The sequence below is a fragment of the Lepisosteus platostomus genome, chromosome 13 (genome assembly GCF_059453375.1).
Source record: "Lepisosteus platostomus isolate fLepPlt1 chromosome 13, fLepPlt1.hap1, whole genome shotgun sequence".
Classification (NCBI taxonomy): Eukaryota; Metazoa; Chordata; class Actinopteri; order Semionotiformes; family Lepisosteidae; genus Lepisosteus; species Lepisosteus platostomus.
This window is the reverse complement of record NC_142623.1, coordinates 29,966,903-29,979,902: the sequence shown is the minus strand read 5'-3', so window position 1 is coordinate 29,979,902 and position 13,000 is coordinate 29,966,903. Positions and strand designations below refer to the sequence as shown.

The following is a 13,000-nucleotide window of genomic DNA, read 5'->3' as shown; positions in this document are numbered from 1 at the left end:
GACTGTTTGCTGTTTGTTTTATTTTAAGTAAATGTGTTCTGTACATACTCACCTAATATTGGTGTTAGTCTCAAGCATGAATATGTAGGTTGTTACTAGACTTTGCTAGAGGAGATGACAGTCAGACCTTTTAGTTTGTCTTAATGTAATGCTTCATCCTAACCATGTGGTGGAGTTTGTTTTTCTTAGCTTTGCTTTGCCTAGCGTGTTACTTTGCAATTCAGGGAGAGTAATATACTACAGATTTCTAAATATACACTGTATTTATACAGTATGTACTTTGAAATTAGGGTTATTAGTGTTCAAAATACACTGGTAAGTTAATTGGTTTCTGGATAAATTGGCCCTAGGTATTTGAGTATGTGTGTGTATCTGTGTCTTTGTCGGTCTGCCCTGTGATTGGACTGGCATCCCACCCAGGGTGTACCCTGCTTTGTATCCGTTGCTTGCTGGGTTAGGCTCTGGTTGCACTATGCTTTAAAGATTATGAGTTACAAAAATACTGCTCTGGTAACTATGAAACAGGGTTTTCATATGGCCCACAGGCTAGGTCTGACCCAGCAAGTCCATTTGTCTGGTCCATGAACTGTCAGCAGGGACTCAGTTTGCACCTTGTCTAAGCCAGAACAGCTACACGAAAGCCTTTGGTGATGCTAGTGTCTTGCACGCACAACTCTCCCTGTGGTTCTCTCTCTGTCAGGTCATGGTGTCTCTATTTGATGATGTCACAGATATCATCTGACAGGGGCACATTGCACGAAGTCAGTGAAAAACAAAATGTGACACTGCATAATAATAATACAAATTTCCACAATAAAAATAAGAAATCAAGGTAAAAGGGAAGGCTACCAAGTTAAAAAGCCTTTGTTGTAGCGAAAAACAAGGAGAAAAACACACAGGTTTTCATGCAGTATATCCACCGGTTATTGAACAACAACATTATTAAAATAACGGTGAAAATATACATCCATTATATTTTAAAACATTAAAGCTAATAATGCTTAAAACATTTCCATACTCAGAAAGTGGTAGATTTGCCTAAATTGTTATCTAGTAAAGACACAGTGACTGCTAATTGCAGTGTCATAAAATAAACACAGAAAATTGCAAGTATGTCATACAATGTAATGGTTGTAATTAGTATTTTAATAATTTATGGCATGTGTGGCCCATATGAAGTACAAGTACTCCTGATATGAGATAAATGTGTATTGTGTGTGCAGTAATGAAAACCACAGCGGAGATGGAGGTACAGTATATGTGCACATTCCTCTAATTACAGTTCTTGTAGATACTGAAATTAATTTTCTTAAAAAAACAGGGCAGGTAAAAAACAAATATTAGAAGCTTTTGTTGTTTTATGCCCCTTTAGAAATGCCTGTACACAGAAATTAAAAAAAGTCAAGCTTCATTCAAACATATCAACCTACAGTTTAGGTTTAATCTTTAGACAGACAAGTTTATCACTTATTTGAGAAGTGTTAACTGTGTACCATAATGATGAAGATCAGGACAACATGACTCTTGAATAGAGTACTGTCTTCAGAGGAAAAGACAAAACTTCTAATTGGCCGCCAGAGGGAGCTATCCATCTGTCTAAAGAATAGAGATGGTATTGGTTAGCTATTTCTTTACAAACACAAAAAAAGACAAGCAACCAAAACTGTTGATTCAAAAGTTTCATCAGTATAAGTGCTGAGAAATAAAGATACCCTTCAATTTGTACAAAAGAGAATCTTTTGTAAATATGGCACAGTAGTTAGCATTGCTGCTTTGCTGCACTGGGATCTTGGGTTTAACACCAGGGTTCTGTCTGCATGCAGTTTGTATGTGCCCTACAATGGACTGGTATTCCACCCAAGGTGTATTCTGCCTTGTGCCCACTGCTTGCCAGGACAGGCTCTGGCTCCCCCACGTATTGTATAAAATGGTTAGAAAATGGATGGATGGACAATCTAGTGTTAAAGGGGATTTCTCTCCACATCATCATACTTCCACTCCTCCCGACAGGTAGGCCGTCATGACCACTGTCCTGCAGCGTCCTTCTGAAACTGTCACATTTTCACAAGGGCTCACGGTTTTCTGCGGCTTGCGGATCTCACCTTATCTCCTTCGGGTGATCCATCCTAATTAGTATTTATTCAATCCATTAGTCAATTCCCAGTTTTCTATTTAATGCCAAGGTGCCGCTTTGATGGTACTTTGGCACTATTCATTTCACCTCGGTTTCTTCCCGGCTCCAGTACCGCCTCCACTCTCTCCCCATTTCTCCACTGAATCAGCCTGCGTTTCAAGCCTTTGCTTCCCTTTGCACAGCGGTTCAAGCTTCGCGCCTGCACTTTTGCTCCGCACTCCAGGTTGCACGCCAGCTCTTGGCCTCCACCTTGGAACCCTGGACTCTTCCCGCTGGCCTCCCTCTCCTGCAGTTTCATCCCATTTCAGGAGGCAGCTTCCCTCGTCCAGGGCCGCAGGGCTCTCCTCATGCACTCATCCTACCCTCAGCCTAGCAGCCCCATCACAGTTTTGTAGAGAGTCCTGGCCTTTTCCCTGGCTTTTTCTCCGGTTGCCCTCTTTCCTACTGCTTTTCTGGCTTCTCTCTCTGGAGCAGCCTTTTCTCCTAACCTTTAGGGTATTTTCCTCTCTCTCACCTTTTGTTTTTCAGACTGTCTGGGCTACTTATTCTTTTTAACCTTTTCTTTTCCCTTGCCACATTCCAGCGCCACAGCTGAAGCCCACTCTCTTTTCCTTAAGAGAGTTTAAATTAAAGAGCCTGATGTACAGTATGTACAACAGGTGATCAAACAGAAATGAACAGTGATGAAGGTCACCTTGGGCGTACTCCTATTTCAACAACCAGTCTGTACAGGTGCACCCGTATTGATGGATTTCTTCATGGGGGCGGTGATAAACGATTAGGGGTTGGGGGGAAGCTTTTTGAACGTCAAGACTCCCAACACCTGACACCAAGCCTGTATTTGACTTGTGCACTTGTTAGCTCCCATTCAACCTACCCAGACCCAAATGTCCACCAGAATTCTCAGGCCTGGGCACACAACCATTCACACATTTTTATTTATTTCTGAAGAATTTGTTCTCAAACAATATAACGTTTGCTTATAATGTATTACAGAGTAAAGGTGTTTTTTCCTCAAAAGCTCACATCACAAAAATTTACATCCTGTGATTTCTCCTGTGTAATTTAGTAAGGTTAAAAAGCAGTTTTTCTGTATCTGAAAGTATACGCAGCACTTCAAATGGCATATTCATTCTTGCATTGTATCTAATCTACTTACTGATTTATCTAATTTAATTATCTCTATGGTTAATAATAGCGGATCATTTATACCCAACTAATTTGATTATCTGCATATAATCCTAATCCAATTTTACATTCATAAATTTATATCTAACATGAATTTATTATGGATGCAATACACATACAGTATTTGGAAGAATCTATCCTGCTCTTCTGCACATATTTCATAAACTTGAATTCTTTAGGAACCTGTTAGAAAGAATTGACTGGAGCTGTGTTCTTGCACGCTTAAATTGTGTGCCAAGGATAAGATTAGATATATGTATTTCATTATTTTTCAAAGAATGCAATCATCTCTAAGTTCAACAATAAATGATCATTTATACTCCACTAAATTGATTATTTTTTGTTATTGCTTTCCTTCGATAAAGAGCAACACAGTTTGAACAATGCACAACACAAACATTATGATGTTGCCCTGAAAAGATTTACAGAGGTAAATGTGAGGAAACAGAACAAAATTTAAAGAAAAAAATGCATATAATCCTACTTGTATATACTTATGGACAATGAAACGGCATTATTTTCATATATATATATCAATTGCTGAGCATTGAAGAGTTATTTACATTTTAAATAGCACATACTGTAGGTTTGTAGGTTAATATTGTTCCTTGAAATTTGAAAACACTTAGCCTGAGGCACATGACAGTACCTGAGTTGAGTTAAAATTACATTACCAGAATGTGTTGACTACATATTTGTGTATGTAAACATTCAGAAAGACATGACTTTGAAGAGGGACAGGTATGACCATTCCCTGCCATTACCCGCTTGATCAAAGAAACTGGTGGAGTATTTTACTTCCTGCTCAATACTGTTTTACCTTTGGCAAGCCTTTGGAACGATGGTTTCAGATGCATCTGCGCGGGTTATGATTTGTCAGAACCCAAGTGCATGAAACCGGAGAGTGGCGGAACACCAGAAGGGACCCAACTGACTGGGCCATAAGCGCTCTAGGACAGAGGTAGAGTGAAAAGGGAAAGGAGGTGAACTGATGCTAGAATAATTGATTACAGGCCGTCGGGGCTTAATCAGCCCAGGCTGGTCAGTAATGGAAGAGAGGAAGGAAACAGGAAAGCCTGTCGGTGAGTCCATTCACTATGTCTAGAGCTTAAGGGTCAGTTCCAGCTTTTGTTGCCTGAAAAACATTCTGTGAATCCCTACAAGTATCATTTTATTCCAATATCCTGCTTTATTCCAGGGTGTTTCTTAAGGAGAAGAAAGAATACCAAAAGTACAAAAATTCCTCTCTTTCAGGGTTTGTTGATGCAGTGTTCTAATGTTTGTTGATACATGTTAAAATGCGGCAAGTTAAATTCTCAGGACAAAACACATATTTTAAGAAGGCCTTGCGTTTTCTCTGCACATAACATTTGGAGTAAGGATTCATGTGGAAATGTCTGATTCTGATTTTTAATCAATGTTCTTGGAGAGGTACTGAACCCTTTCTCCAAACCCCAACATGTGCATCTGAGCATCTGCTATCTTGTGTCTGTGATTTGTCTGTGCAAGGGGGAGGGCAGGCTAACTCTCCCAGCTGCAGCTTGCGAATCTTCAGGTCCAGCTGAACCTCCCACCTACTGTACTACAGATACTGCAGGGATCCCTGATGGGGGGCAGCCAGAATTTGTGACACCATGTCAGGTCACTCAAGTCCTTTAGGATCAACCTTCACCCTAACAAAGGCACAGTCTGCACTATGTCCTTGCAGGGAGTCAAACCTTGGGTAATGGTCAGAACAGGCCTCCTCTGGCTTTGGGGACAGTTAAGGTCCTCCACACTGCTAACAGCAGCAGCAGGGACTCTGTCTGCTGCACCTGAGCCCCGGCAATGTTTAGTCTCTGCTTTCTGCACCTTCCACAACTGGAGCTGCAATCTGCCTAAAAGGTCACCGTGCTTTCCCAGCAGGCAGGCCTGAAGAAGCAGCTGTTCAAACTCAAGCCACCCTGCCTGTTCCGTGTGCTTCTCCCAGGGCCTCCAGGTTGGTGTATCTGTCTACCAGTGGCTCAGGAGCATCTGCAGTCTAAAAGCCCCAGGCCTGGTGCCCTCGCTCTCTCCTGACCATCTGACCATTTCCCCAACATTTGGCTTCTTTCAGCTGTGGGGTGCAATTAGGTCACCTTAATCTGACGTCACCTTGACAAACTCATCGTTCTCAAGAGTTCCACAGCAGCTGCAATAGAAATGCAGTCCAAATGGAATAAATATTAAGTTAAAGTAAGAAAAGAACTAGTCCTAACTTAAAAAAAGGGAATGCTGGAGCATTAATCCTGACCAGAGGTCCAAAGTTAAGACGGTGAACAGACACCTATTAAACCTTATTATTTTAAAAGCCATAAATTGTAATCACGAAGGTTGTCAGAAGCAGAGATTAAATTACTGCCGATTTCCTTTCTGGATTTGCCCGCAGGGGTCTGGAGTACAACTGATCCATTTCAAGGAAGTACCCACCTGTCACAGATGTCGGAAGGGATGAACCATGGAGAGGCAGGAGAGCGGAAAAAGACCCATATGCGTAGCTGCGGAACGGGGGATTAGCCCAGGCTCAGCAGTTCAGGAGTGGTATAGAAACCAATGCCCTCAAGCAGCGGACGTAGGGCGACCTGAATGCTAGGCGGGTCTCAGGACATCCGAATGTCAATGCTGAGCAAAGGTGAATGAGTGACCCCCAGAGAGAGAGACACCAGAAGGACAGCAAAGCACAGGAAACTAGGGACAGGATAGAGTAGAAGCGCCCTCTGGCTGCAGAGGGCGTGACAGTACCCCCCCCCTTCATGGGTGGCTCCTGACGCCCATACAAATAAATGAGCTGCACAGCACGGGGGAGAAAAAACCTAATTTAACTGAAAGGAAACCTCCAGGAGTCCACGGCTGAGAGCTGCCCCCTCCTTCAGGGTATAAACCTTTATTGGGTAGAGGAAGGGGGGTCAGGTAGGGCTCCGGAGACTTAAAACAAAAAAGACAATTACACAAGCACAAACCACAACACAGATAAACCTTGGAGACCAGGGAAACAAACCACAAAAAACAGATAGGAACCAAAAGTTCCAAGACACACATGACAGGGGGACCAGAGAGAAGGGGAAACCAGGAAGTGAAAAATCAAAATACCAAGCAAGAAACAAGAATAAAAACACAAAAACCCGGGAAAAATACCACAGACTGGGCAATAGGCACATTCCCATTCTATCAATGATATCGGAGTGGACAACCCGAAGAAAGCCAGGCACACGGCCCGCTAACAGGCACGGATGACTAGAGTGATATCCAGCAATAAGAATAGAGGAATGGCAAAAAAGGCTCACCAGACTAACGCCAATATCGGCAGAAGACAACTCAAGGAAAGCCAGGCCACAGCCCGCTCACAGGCACGGATGTCAGGAAGGTGATATCCAGCAATTAGAATGGGAGAGGAAAAAAGGCTCACCACCCTATCGCTGATTTCGTTGTGGACAACCCGTGGAAAGCCAGGCACACAGCACGCTCACAGGCATGGATGACCGGAGTGATATCCAGCAATGAGGATAGGAGGGCCAGCTCAACATTCCATCACGGATGCCGGAATGACAACCCGAGGAAAGCCAGGCCACAGCCCGCTCACAGGCACAGGAGTCGGAAAAAGCATCCCGTGACTAGAATAGGAGAGCTGAGAGGAAAAATATGCAAGAGAAATAAAACTGCGGAAAAACAAAAAGCGCCGCTTGAGGGGTAAGTAGGAGGCTCAGCACTCTGTCACGGATGTCGGAAGGGATGAACCGTGGAGAGGCAGGAGAGCAGAAAAAGACCCATATGCATAGCAGCAGAACGGGGGATTAGCCCGGGCTCAGCAGTTCAGGAGTCATATAGAAACCAATGCCCTCAGGCCATGGACTGGAGCGACCTGGTGCTAGGCGAGTCTCGGGACATCTGAACCCCAATGCCGAGCGAGGAGCAGAGCAGAAGAGCGCCCTCTAGGTGTACTGGGCATGACACTGTCAAAAGGCTGAAGCTGAACCTTAAGTGGACGTTGCAACAATGACCCAAAACACTCAAGCAAATCCACAAAGGAATGGCTCAAAAAGAAGAAAGGGAGGGTTATGGAATGGCCAGGTCAAAGACAGCCAGCAGCCATATCACCCTGCAACTCACAACTGGCAACCCACTGAAGCTAAGCAGGTGTGAGCCTGGTCAGTACCTGGATGGGAGACCTCCTGGGAAAAACTAAGGTTGCTGCTGGAAGAGGTGTTAGTGGGGCCAGCGGGGGGCGCTCACCCTGCGGTCCATGTGTGTCCTAATGCCCCAGTATAGTGACGGGGACACTATACTGTAAACAGGCGCCGTCCTTCGGATGAGACGTAAAACCGAGGTCCTGACTCTCTGTGGTCATTAAAAATCCCAGGGCGCTTCTCGAAAAGAGTAGGGGTGTAACCCCGGTGTCCTGGCCAAATTTCCAATTGGCCCTTACTAATCATGGCCTCCTAATAATCTCCCTCTATGAATTGGCTACATTACTCTGCTCTCCTCCCCACTGATAGCTGATGTGTGGTGAGCTTTCTGGCGCACTATGGCTGCCGTCGCATCATCCAGGTGGATGCTGCACATTGGTGGTGGTGGAGGGGAGTCCCCATTACCTGTAAAGCGCTTTGAGTGGAGTGTCCAGAAAAAGCGCTATATAAGTGTAAGCAATTATTATTATTATTATTAAAGCCCAGATCTTAACCCCATAGAAATGCTGTGAAGGGACTTGAAGCGGGCAGTACATGCAAGAAAGCCCTCAAACATCACACAGTTAAAGGAGTTTATAAGGAGGAGTGGGCAAAAATGTCTCCAAGTCGATGTAGGAGACTGATAGACAATTACAAGAAATACCTACAAGAAGTGATTTCTTCCAAAGGGGGCAACACCAGCTATCGAACCTAGGGGGTGTACTTATTTTTTCCCACAGCAGACAATTGCATTTCTGACTTTTTGTTTGTTGAATAAATGATTGAAAATAATCATTTTCATTGTTATTTGTTAAATTAGATCACCTTGATCTATCAATATTGTTGAAATGAAGATCAAATATCCATACATGCAAATATGTTGAAAATCACACACATTTTCATGGGGCGTACTTACTTTTTCACAGCACTGTAACCTCTGGGTGCTCTGGTTTCCTCCCACAGCCCACCAACATACAGTTATGTTAATTGGTTTCTGGGAAAAATTGCCCCTAGGTGTGAGTGTGTCCATATCTGTGTTTGTGTCTGTGTGTGCCCCGCAATGGACAGGCGCCCCATCCAGGGTGTATCTTGCCTTGCATCCGTTGCTTGCCAGGATAGGCTCTAGCTCCCCCGTAACCCTGAATTGGAAGAAGCGTTTAGAAAATGGATGGATAACATTAGAACACAAGCGATTTCATAAAACATTAAAGTAAGCATATCCTTAAAAAGAGCGCTGGAAGGGACTGTGGGCCCTGTACAGGGACTAAGGAGGAAATCCCTGCTCCTTGAGCTCCTGCAGAGGACTGGACAACCGCAGTTTCAGAGCAGGACAAGGACAACTGCAAGTGGTAGAGTATGGAGGGCCTCTTTCACTGTGCGAATCCAGCCCCAGCATCCACTTGCTGTGATTGATAAAGGACAATCACCCTTTTTAAGAACTTTTGTATTATATTAGAATTGGATAGAGTAAGAGCGCCCTCTGGCCGCAGAGGGCGTGACACCACCTCAGACTCTCCCTGTCTGACTGGCTGACCGCTACAATATTTTAACAGCTACAATATTTACGATTTGATTTTTGCTTGTACAGAACCTGGCACTGTCACCAGCTACATACTGGTGATCTTAAAATCAAAACAGCCTAAAGAGAGACCGATACACCACTCGGATTACTATGGAAAGCTTCGTTGTTGAGATGTTAGAAAGGAACAGTGCGCCGCGGGAGAGAAGGAGCCGGTTCCTCAGTTACTGGTGCCCTGACTTGTGTTTTATGTGCGGTACTCCCACTCCCAGGCGCTGCTCCACCTTCCCCACCCCCGTTGGCGCTCTGTGTCCACCTCACTGTGCTTTACCGTTTTGCTTCACAATGCTTAAATGTTAATAACGCTAGTTTGAAACAATCTCTTAATATGTTCATTTATTTAAAAGAAAACGGCGAAATAAATACTTAAGTGGCGACAGTGCTGTGACTGAAACGTTTAACCAGGAGCTGTAAAAGGGATTCTCCTCTACAGTACATACTGTATATTGTACAGTACTATGAGCTACAATGTCGTGCGGCTTAATATTATTTCCGATCGTACCTTCTGTGAGCGTCTGCTCGTTTCCCGTTGTGCGGTCTGTGACAGTGGTGTGCACTCCACGAGAGGGGAAAGTGAAAAGAGTGGAGAAAGTAAAACGGATAAAAAAAAACAAGAAGAGGGATAAAAAAGGAGACTGCAGTTTTCTTGGCAAATTCAATGAGCTCATACTGACAGACAGGAGGAGGGCGGAGTTTTTTTACAGCATCATCGTCCTCATCGCGCTGTGGTACAGCTGCTGCTGATGATGTGCAGGGGGAAAGGAGAAAAATCAAAGCCATGGGTAGAGCTTTAAGGATTCTAGGCCTTAATTCATTCTGGAGGTTAATAAAACGGTAAGAATTGTATCGTTTTCTAGTTATTTGTTTACACCCGCATCTGACGTTTTGAATCAGCGTTACATCAGTTCAGAATTAAAACAGGGATGTGATGCTCTGTACAGTGGAAATGGAGAGGTATTTACAGCCGGCGTCGTGTCATAATAGGATAGAGGATTTTTTTTCCACCCGATTCATTTGTGTTGTCATGTATTAGCGAGTAACGGTAATCTTTTGTTTTGTATTTCTTAATTCCGGGCACTGGTGCTTTGTTTTTCGTTTCATGCACTAAGAAAGAATACAGTATTCGATCGTCATGACACAGACGTGTGTTTGGTTTAAGCGTTCATGTGGCTAGGCTTGGCCTGTGCAGTAGGCTGAGATCAGCCTTTGGGTAACGACAAGTGCATCTTTGGTGGTCATTTCTGATGCTGGTTTTAAAATGAAATAGTGTACTACACAGGCCATTTAAAAGCGGGAACAGTATTTATTATTAAATATTGAGTTCCACATGCTCTTAGGGTAGGCAGCTACCTAATTTAATTTGAATTGTTGAGTACCGGTATTTCATTGTTTATGTTTGAGGCTTTCCTCCCAGTTGTGCAAAGGTACTGTAATAGGGGTTGATGAAGCGACTATATGGAGTCAATTCTTCCATCCTCCTAATTACAGTGGGGCTTCTCTTAATTGTGCCAATTTATGCAACCATATATATTTCACTAAGAATTGTGATAAGGCTCATTTATTTAGGCACATTGTCGGTAACAATTCAGTAGACTGGAGAAATAAGGTTTCAGTAAATGTCATCTATTCTACAATGGCTGTGTGCAGTTTGTTTGGATGCTTTACTTTCTTCTCCAGTCCAGATTTATGTCAATTTTGACTTTTGCGATCTATTTGTTAGATACTATTGTTAGGATCATTCTAAAATCTGATATACAGTATGAAAGCAAATGGAAATAGAGGACATTCAATCAAATGGTATTGTAATATAAGACATGGTAGAAACTATGAAGTGCTTGTGTTTACTGTTATGGTATTTCTAGTGTAATTTTAGAACAGGCCATTAAAGTCGCCCCATTTTTATTTACTTTGGTGCAGATTCATGATCTTTTTCCCTGACACACTTTGTGTTGAATTCTCCAAAAGCAGTTGCTTCTTTCTTAGCTAAGTAATAACTTTAACTTTGCTATTTGTTAATTTTACATTCAACAGTAGTATACCATGCAAATACACATCATATGGATGCCAGTGTTAGAAATATAAAGGTGGAAGTTTGTCTTTAACCAATAATTAAAAAAAATGTGAGTTTCAGGTGTCAGTTCATCTGTGGTCAGCCACACTGGCTCTGTGAGTCCATCTTGATATCCTGCTGTCACATTTGCTGTCATGTACTTTATTGTATGTGCTTCAGTTTTTTTTATATTCATGTTAATATTGCCCTATATTCCTTACCTTTGAGAAACCAGTCCAGCTTCACACAGCTGTTTGTTCCTTTTTAGAATCCACGCTGTGTGTTAGATGACCAGGCTTGGGCATGCCTGGTGCTTGAGGGCCAGTGTGTCTGCAAGCTTTATAGGTCTCTTCACAACACCAACACATGAAGAGCTGACAGAAACTGTTAAATTGTTCCCATTAAGCCAACAATGAGCTGATATACAGTAGGTTATGATCTGAAATGCAGACTTTAAAACTTACTGGCCTCCCAAGATTAGGTTCACCCATCCCTCAGCAGCTATAGTGGAGAGCCAAGCTGAGAGAGTGAAACTCATTTCTTTTGCTATTCCATTTGGGTATGAAGGAGAACCTTAAGTGACATGCTTCACTCTGGCCACAGTGTTAGGAACCCTCAGTCAGATGATACACTCTTTCAGCTGAAGGTTTTAGGAGCACGAGACAAAATGCCCTCACCTTCCCCGATAAGAACAATCCCTGGCTCTTAATCTACTTGTAACTGAAGTGACAACACAACTGGAAATCACATGGAAGTATACGTAAAACTGCAAACAGAACTTTTATACCCAAAGGGTTTTAGGAGTGTGGAAAAATCTACCCAGCCATGCTGTCAAAGACAGTATTCCTGGCTTGTTTTAAGAAATAACTGGAAGAGATCCGAAGTGCCAAATGAGTTAGATGGGACGAATGGCCACCTCCTCTCAAGCACACATGACAATCTAATGTTTGTTTTTAAGTTCTTATGTTATTAGATGAGGGAGAAAATAAATTTCAGTCCCACACAGAATGATCACCATCAGCTGAGGTTGTGATGCTGGACAAGTGGCATGGGATTGGACTGCCAATATCTGTAAACCAAGAGGGATATATGTCTCGTTCTGATGCTATTGCTCTTGCAGTACAATATATTGTACCGTGGTGGAAGATTCTAATACTTTTTCCAAAAGGTGTATTAGAATAAATAATTTGTAGGCATAATAGGTGGCAAAATGGTGTCAACATTATTTTTTAGAGTAAAGAAATATTAACAGCCATAAATGAAAAATTTGTTGAATCTACTTATTCATTTGCCTTTTAGTTTTATTGTATGTGCGTTTCATTTACTGTGCATTGAGTAAACAGATAGAATAAGCTTCGTAGTCATAGTCTAATTAATCTACTGTGTATATGGCTGTGAATGTGTTACCAGTACATAAATCTAGTAGTAATAGTTGAAGCACTCAAAGCTACTCATGACAAAAGAATATTTTAAAAATTAGGTACCGTATTACCTAGCAAAGGCCACACTCTGATCTTATCCAGTCTAGGAGACACAGTGCCATATAAAACCACCCACTCACTCTAAAGCCGAATATTAATCATCTGGCAGCAGTCACAGTAACATTTTAAGGAGCGTAATGAGAATTACAGAATTCATATTGCTCAACGCATCATGGTTTTAGTTTAAAATGATGGAGCCAAATTTTAGTAATGACAGGAGTAAATCTATCAATAAAGCACTTTCATACGCATGTGTAGTTTAGCCTCTGTCTTACCCTATGTGGAGGATTTATAGCTGCCTACTTTAATAGTACCTGGCCAGATGTTTCCTGAAGTACTGGTATATCTTCTAGTCATTGTGTGTAAGAATAGTCTTTTAGTTTAAAT

The 13,000-nt window shown here is 42.5% G+C and overlaps 1 protein-coding gene and 1 long non-coding RNA gene across 3 annotated transcripts in view; one reads left to right on the top strand and one right to left on the bottom strand.

Annotated features, from left to right (window-relative positions):
* Nucleotides 1-1,031: 1,031 nt before the first annotated feature.
* Nucleotides 1,032-9,726, bottom strand: LOC148650348 (uncharacterized). Its single transcript, XR_015926089.1, has 3 exons — nt 9,585-9,726; nt 8,420-8,642; nt 1,032-1,596 (listed from the first exon to the last, which is right to left on the bottom strand). It is a non-coding gene; the product is annotated as an uncharacterized LOC148650348 (long non-coding RNA).
* A 44-nt stretch (nt 9,727-9,770) lies between these two features.
* Nucleotides 9,771-13,000, top strand: part of jakmip2 (janus kinase and microtubule interacting protein 2) — a 36,130-nt gene continuing 32,900 nt past the window's right edge. For both annotated transcript variants that reach the window (XM_088604073.1, XM_088604074.1), the window contains exon 1: nt 9,771-9,916. The gene's annotated coding sequence lies outside the window, so the exon portion shown is untranslated. The remainder of the gene's footprint in view (nt 9,917-13,000) is intronic.